Below are 8,558 nucleotides of genomic sequence, written 5' to 3' on the forward strand. Positions count from 1 at the left end.
ATCACAACTAAAAAAGTATTATTTAAATGATTTTCTTCTTGCATTTTGAAAAGCAAAATCCTCAATAATGCTTTCAAATTCAAGTTTTTCTAACATCTCTTTTTCAATGGATAATATTGCTAGCCCATTTAGCATTTCTTATGACATGGTAGACCTCAAGTAAGATTTCAATAATTTTAATTTAGAAAAGCTTCTTTCTGCAGATGCTACAGTCATAGGTACAGTCAATAATATTCTATAGGCAATCAAAACATTTGGAAAACAATGCATATCTTTTACAAACTCTACAATTTCAAGTATTGTGTTTACTGCTGATGGTAAAAGATATTGAAATACCTGTAACTCTGAAAATAAATCACTTGCATCAACATCAGAAGACTCACCATTTCTTAAAGTAGTTTCAAGCTTCACACAACAATTTTTCAATTCCTCATCACCCAACGAAGTTAACTTCTTTGAATTAAACAAGAACCCAAAAATAATATCATATGTTTGCATTTGTCCAAATCTACTCCTTAATGAAGAAAGAGCCATATCCACTATACAGATAAAATAATTGACTCTAAATGATTCTTCAACTGATTGTACTGTCTCATCATTGGCATTCTCATCAAATTGTTTTTTTCTATGACTTTGACGTTTTTTAGGAAATTCAGGTTCAATCCCCATATCACAAGCAATAGTTTTAGCTTCAATCATAGCAAATGCAAATCCATTTTCTCTATAATTCTCAAAAAAAGAAATGAACCCTTCCAAATTTTTTAAAGCAGCATTAATGCACATATCTTTAGATTGTAAATTTTTGCTGACTAAGTTAATTTTTAATAAAATATCATGCCAAATAACCATGCCTAATAAAAACTCAAAATTTTCCAGTTCATGTGTTGCTAAACTTTCAACTTCACTTTTTGTTTTAGCATCTTCACTAGTTTCTGCTACTTTAAATAAAGCTTCTTTTATTTGAATAGCTTGGGTTCTTATTGCTTTAACACTCTCTACACGACTTTCCCAACGTGTAGTTGACAATGTTTTGATAGTTAAATCATCTACATGATCTTGTAAAATCTTCCAACGCTTTGTAGAATTAACAAAAACACAATAAATGCGTTGAACCACCCCAAAAAAGGATTTCGCTTTCACACAATAGTTTGCCATATCACATAGTGTTAAATTAAGAGAATGACAACCACATGGCATGAACAAAGCTCTAGGATTTATTTCAAGTAATCTTCTTTGTACACCTTGATGTTTTCCTTTCATATTGGAGCCATTATCATAACACTGTCCTCTAACATCATCAATTTTAAGACCAAGAGACTCTAGGACAGATTGCAATTCATTAAAAAGTCCTAATCCTGATGTATCTTTCACAATTAAAAACTCTAAAAAGTATTCTTCTATTTTTACTGGACTCTTTGACACATCCACACACCGTATTATCAAAGTCATTTGTTCCTTGTGACTTGAATCAGGAGTGCAATCAAATATCACTGAAAAATATTTTGCTTGTTTGATTTTCTCAATGATTGCACTTTTGACTTTTGAAGCCAGTAAAGCTATTAGTTCATTTTGAATCTTGTGGCTACGATAGTGATAGTGAATATCATCATTTTGAATTTGTCGAAAATGTTCTCTCATTATTGGATCAAATTCTGCAACCATTTCCAATATACCTAAAAAATTACCATTATTTTCTTCATAAATTCTCTCTTTTGTTCCATGAAATGCAATATTATTTTTAGCAAGACATTTAACAACAGAAATTATTCTTACCAAAACATGTTTCCAGTGTTCCTTCTCTCTCCTAATTTGTTCTTGTAAGCCTTTATCAATTGTTTCATTTTTTTTCAATCTGTTATGTAATTCAATCCAAGAACTCATGTTAGTTATGTGTTCAATGTTGTTTTCATGTTGTTTAAGTCTCTCACTAAGATATTTCCAATCTCTAAGTCATTTGTTTGCTAATTAGCTTCCACAACACATTGTCTTAAACAACTTACAGCAAAAACAAAATACCTTATCCAATTTCTTTGAGTATACTAGCCATTTTCTGTCATGAGTCTCTCCATTTGGTAACTTTCTCATGTAATAAGTCAAGAAAAAATGTCTAAAGTTTTCATCCATAGGAAATTTGATATTATTATCTCTTGTAGGACCTTTTTTCACAAGTAAAGCTCTCATTTTTTCATCTAGATTATCCCAAATTCTTGGATTAAAAATGTCTAAAGGAAAACTTGGTTCTATACCCTCAGGTTCAGTGTCTTCATTATTACAAAGATGATCAAAATCTTCATTCTCAACATGTTCATCTTCACCTAAGTCACCTACATGTGCATTAAAATCATTCCCAGTTCCTACCAATTCTTCCACATAATTTTGTTGTTCAGATTCATTGACTAAATCATTATCAATTCCTACAAATTCTTCAACATGAATTTGTTTCTCAGATTCGTTAACTAAATCTTCAGTTGAGTTATCAAGTGACATATTTGTTTTGTTTTGAAAAAATTTATCTAGAGCTCCTTTTTGAGATTGAGTTAATTTTTCTTTTTTTCTTTTTTGACTTCCAGATGAGTGTTTCTTACTAAGCATTGTTACTTGGAAATAGAAACAATACAAGGAAAGTCAATACAATTTTAATACTTTAAAGAATAAATAAAGAACAATATAACTTGGAATTTGCGAAACTTCCTAGAGCGCCTAGCACTTTTCGAACTTTTAAAGCAGAATTAAAATCACAAATCAGCGTGCCGAAGACTCTTCAGACTTTAAATCAAAAGCAGATGATTGAAAAAAGTGGAAGCAAACTTCTTCAATTTCAAAAGCGGACGTGAAGTTGCTGAAAAAAGTGTGGAAGTGGACTTCTTCAATTTCAAAAGCGGACATGAAGTTGTTGAAAAAAGTGTGGGAGCGGACTTCTTCAATTTCAAAAGCGGACTTGAAAAGCTGAAGCGGGCGGACTTCAAGTCCGCTAAAAAAAGCGGACTTCAAATCCGCTTGAAGTCTGTTGAAGTGGACTTGAAGTTCAAGTCCCCTGAAAAATCCAAGTCCGCTTCAGCGGACTTTAAATCTGCTTGAGCTGCAGCGGGCTTGAAGTTCAAGTCCGTTGAAAAATCCAAGTTCGCTTCAGCGGACTTCAATTCCACTTGAAGTTTGCTGAAGCGGACTTCAAGTCCGTCTTCTTAGGATTTGAAGTCCAGCACGCGGACTTCAAATCCTTTGGCCTTGAATTATAGGCCCCCCTGAATAATGGGCCTGGGGCAATCGCACTGATTGCCCCCCTTCAGGGCTGGGCCTGAAAGTAATAATACCACATTTATAACTATAGACAAATATATCAACAAGAAATTAGAGTTGCAAACCCAGCTTCGGGTAAGGCTGACAGATTGTGGATTCGACGAAAACACTATCGAAAAAGGAAAAACAAGCGAGAGGCAGAAGGGAATTGATGACCGAGGCATGTTGGGAAGCGTTGTCCTGAAGACAGAAATGCCCTACTCCGGTCATTGGCAAGCTCTCGCGACTGTTAATGCAAGATATAACGGTCTACTATGACAAACGACAACTACGAACGATCAAATCTGGCAGAACTCTGGAAGAAACTTCCTTTTCGTGACTAAAAGAACTCCGAGGAAAACGAATAAAAGAGAAGACTCTAAAATGGGCGATGAAACCAGTGAGGCTCGACCAGCCTTTTATAGCTTAGTCGAGGGCACCAAGCAGCCATTGCACTCAAGGCAACATTGATCGCTAGAGTAAATACCCAACGCTTGAAGTAGCCAAAGCGACATAAGACTTAATAGACCGTCTGCTCGGGAACTAGACCGACGCTAGAGGGAAGAAAGATAAAAGAAATAAAAAAAATTAAGTTCTTTTATATAAAAATATATATATAAATTAACACCCGACTCGACTCGACGGACAAACAGCATGCGAGGGCCCAGGGGTCTCGCTCACAAAATTTGGATACCCCTTAAGGCCTAAACCCAAGTGAGAGGTAGGAGTATAAATACTCATTCCCATTTCTTTACACAATCAATGTGGGACACAGACTTACACTTACACTCACACACAAACCAACAACAATCCCCAACATGAGTGTAAGTGTGCAAAATAGATAAACTGACACGACACCACGGAAAGCAAACAGATAAGTTATGCATAAAGTAAGGTATCTTTTGAATTTGAACCTTCCATAGTGAAAATCTATTAAACTTATCGAAGAAATAGTGGAGCCTACTCTTGAACTATCCTTCTTGTGGTAAATCGAGACAACAGATATCACACACAACTCATCTTATACTTTCGAGTTCTATATGACTGTGTCCGTTTTGGTCCTAAACAGCATCCTGAATTCATGAGAGCTTTAGAGAACCCAAGCCTTTTGAACAGTTCTCATGGAAGCGACCCACTTTTACTCTCACATAGGTAATCATTGATTAAGAGTAATCTATCACTACTCATTTTGTAAGATATCAATATTACCTGTGCCACCGATAGATCACACACTTTCTTTGCTATCAAGAACTGGGTAAGAAACTATTAGTTCCTTAGTGTGTAGACTATGAATAATTCTAGCCAATTTGTCTATTTAACCCCGATCTTGGGATCTTTAGTCAATTGGGTTAGGTTACTACCAAAAAATTCATTTCATAGGCTTTAACCCCATTCTCTTAGACGTATAGGTGATTTGCTTCCTCCTTACTCCTTTAGTCAAAGGATCAGCCAAGTTTCCTTAGACTTCACATAGTTAATGGAAATTATTCCATTTATAAGTAGTTGTATGATAGAATTATGCTTGCATTTTATATTTCTTGACTTCCTATTGTAAACACTATTTTTAGCTCGCATCAAGGCAGCTAAATTATCACAATAGATAGAAATGGTGTTTACAGGCTTTGGCCATAATGGAATGTCTTTAAGGAATTTTCAAAGCCATTCTACTTCTTCACCTGCCTTATCTAGAGTGATAAACTCTGACTCCATAGTAGACCGTGCTATGCATATCTATTTTGAAGACTTCCACAACACAACAGCTCCACCTAAGGTAAACAGATACCTATTAGTTGATTTAGTCTCTAAGCTATCAGTGATCCAATTAATATCACTAAATCCTTCCAGTACAGGTGGATACCTCGTGTAGTGCAATCCATACTCAAACATGTACTTCAAATACTTGAGTACCCTTGTAACAGCCCACCTCTTCAGGGCGTGTTATGCCTTAGGAAATTTGGTCTCTTTTTTTTTTTTTATATCCGAAATTCCCTAAGACCTTATCTAATGCTAGACGAGATGTTTACACTAGAAAATAAATACAAAGCGGAAGCTAAATCGAACCTGCTCATGGCAATACATACATGAATATTTGGACATAATATTTATTACAAAGTTATTACATAAGCTTCTGAAAATAAAACAATTGTACAAAATTCTTAAACTACTCACATTACATCATAACATGGCACATTTCCTCATCTCGCATCACTACACATCTCCAACCTCAGTATCATCACTGCAAGTCCCGACTGGAACGTTGAATGTTCCAGGTGCGAACCCGAGTTAGATGATAAACCATCTAAATAAGGGTACATAATGCTATGTCATGTGTGTATGCAATGTCTTACCTTGTAGGTGTCAACTGCACCCTCAGGCTACCTACCATTTTAGCGGCCACCTCTATCAAAGCCGGGGTGTATGGGTGCACCCTTGGTAAGGCAATGGTGTCAATTCGTACTCCCTACGGCCTTATATGCGGGTGATCAATGACATCGACATGTATTTATGCATTCCATAATCATATCATAGATGCAGTCTACGTGTTGGGTACATATCATAGCATGTCAATATGATGTAAGCATTCTCGAAGGTAAACATTTATAACCGTACTAGATTCGAAACAGTACACTTACAACTAAGTTGCCTCGAAAGACGTGTCGGCCTAAAAAATCGTGCCGAGCGGCCATTTCTCAATCTTCTTGCCCTCAAGGGCTCCTAAAACATCAATATATATTTTTTTTAGAATATCATTTCACTGTTTTTCCATAATTTCTAAAATTTTTCTTTATTTCTAAGCCTTATTTCTCCAAAAATTGCATAAACATTATCTAGACTTTCATAAAGTCTAATTTCTCTCTACTAAAATTCTTTAAATAATATTTCTGAAATTCTGGAATTTTCTTGAAATTTTCCAACTTAAATTCCTATTTTTCCCTTATTTCCATAATAACCAAATTCCCTAAATAAATAATTATTACATAATAATTATTTAAAATTTCATATTATTTGATTTCCCTTCACTAATATTTCTTAAATAATACTTCTAACATTCTGAAATTTTCTAAATTAAAATTCTATTTTTTCTTTATTTCCATAATAGAAAAACTATTTAAATAATTAATAAAATTAGCATTTTTCAGAAATTTTTTCACAAAATAAGACATAAACAATATTCCAAACTTAAATAAAATTTTTGCAAAATTTTATTTTTTTTATTTTTTATTTTTTCTTTTATTTCTTTTCTTTTCTTTTTTATTTCTTTTCTTATTTTTTGGCGGGCGCGTGGCTGCACACGCCCATCTTCTTCATCTTCTCCGGTGGCTGAACTCGCCGCCGGTGATGCTGCTGCCCCCAAAAGCTTCAAAAGAAGCTTCTAATCCCCCATATCCGACCTCCCGAACACAATAAAAACCTTAAATTTGCGAAAAAATGAAACAAAATACCTTAAATATGCGATTGAAGGCGCGGCTCCAGCGAGACGCGATTTTCCAGCGAAGCTTCGATTCGCCTCTTCCTCTGCTCCGTTGGCCACCAAACTTAGCAGAAACGTTGCCCATGAAGCAAGGACTAAAACCCTACTCTTAAATCTCTCAAACACTCCCCTAATCGACTGATCTATGAAGAAAACTTTCGGATGAATGGGGCTGTCCAAATGCGGCTATTTATAGCCGAAACCCCGCCGCGAGTGTCCCATCGAGGCACCCATGTGCCCTAGAGATCATTTCCGACGACCATACCTCATTTAATACCCTCCTTCTCCCTGCTTGCCGATTGCAGGCTCGACCATGCTTGGCCGTGCGCCTGCCCAGATTTTCGGTGATTTTTTTTTATACAGATATATATATACATACACCTTTATATCATACATATATACATACGTACATATACCTATACTTTTATACCTCTTTTCTTACATATACATATAACAGTAATATATATACTATATAATTTCTGATATACATATATTTTATTTCAATTATTTTTAAGCTATATACTTATGCAATGTATTTAACTATCATAAAATGCATACTATAATTTGATATAACTAATTTTATATAAATATACCTTGTCCATAACTACCATAATTCCAATAATTCCCAAAATCCTATTTTAATACAAGATTATTATATACATAAACACTATTTGTACAATTTCATAAATTTACCTTAAAAGTTCTAATAATTCTTTAAGGTCTTAAAATACAAAATTTCGATTTTGATAACTAAGGGTATTACAACCCTGACAAGGGCATCCCAATGGTCACATCCAGGATTGCTCGTGTATCTCGCTAACTTGCCTACTGAGTAGGCAATATCGGGTCTTATGCAGTTCATTATATACATCAAACTTCCAATGACCCTAGCATATTCCAAATGAGATACACCTTCACCATTATTCTTCTTTAATTTAGAATTTGGATCAAACGGAGTAACCACGAGCTTACTCTCACAATGACCAAATTTTCTCAACACACACACTCATGATTTATGATTTTAACATAAACACATTTATTACACTCATTTATTTTGAACCCATTTGCTAGCATATTGTGATCAAATTTCTCATGTCACTGCTTTGGTGCTTCTTTCAAACCATAAAAAGACTTTATAAGCTTGCACACTTTCTTTTCATGTCACTTTACGACAAACCCTTCGGACTGTTCCATATAAACTTTTTCCTCTAAATCTCCATTCAAGAATGTAGTCTTTACATCCATTTGGTGAATTTCCAAATTGTGTAATGCTGCAATTGCAATTAACATCCTTATAAATGTGATTCTCGTCACTGGAGAATAGGTATCAAAGAAGTCTTGCCCTTATTTTTTACGATAGTCTTTAACTACTAAACGACCTTTGTATTTATTAATAGTACCGTCAAGTTTTAATTTCTTTTTAAATATCCATTTGCATCCAATGGGCTTACTTCCAAGAGGTAAGTTGACTAATACCCACGTTTAATTTCACATAATGGACTCCATTTCACTATTGATAGCTTCCTTCCAATATGGAGTCTCAGAATATGCCATAGCCTCATTAAAAGTTTGAGGCTTATCTTCTACCATGTAAGTTAGAAAATCTAGTCCAAAGAAAGTAGCCTTCTTAGCTCTTTTGTTCCTTCTAGGTTCAACCTCAGTTTCTTGACCAACTTGATCTTTAGAAGAGCTCACATAATACTTTTTCTTGGAACCACTGTCATTATGTCTCTCTTTCTTGAAAGGGATTATGTTCTCAAAGAACTCAACTTCAATAGATTCCATTATGGTATTGTTGTTAATATTAGGA

Source organism: Diospyros lotus, chromosome 15, assembly GCF_014633365.1.
Source record: "Diospyros lotus cultivar Yz01 chromosome 15, ASM1463336v1, whole genome shotgun sequence".
NCBI lineage: Eukaryota > Viridiplantae > Streptophyta > Magnoliopsida > Ericales > Ebenaceae > Diospyros > Diospyros lotus.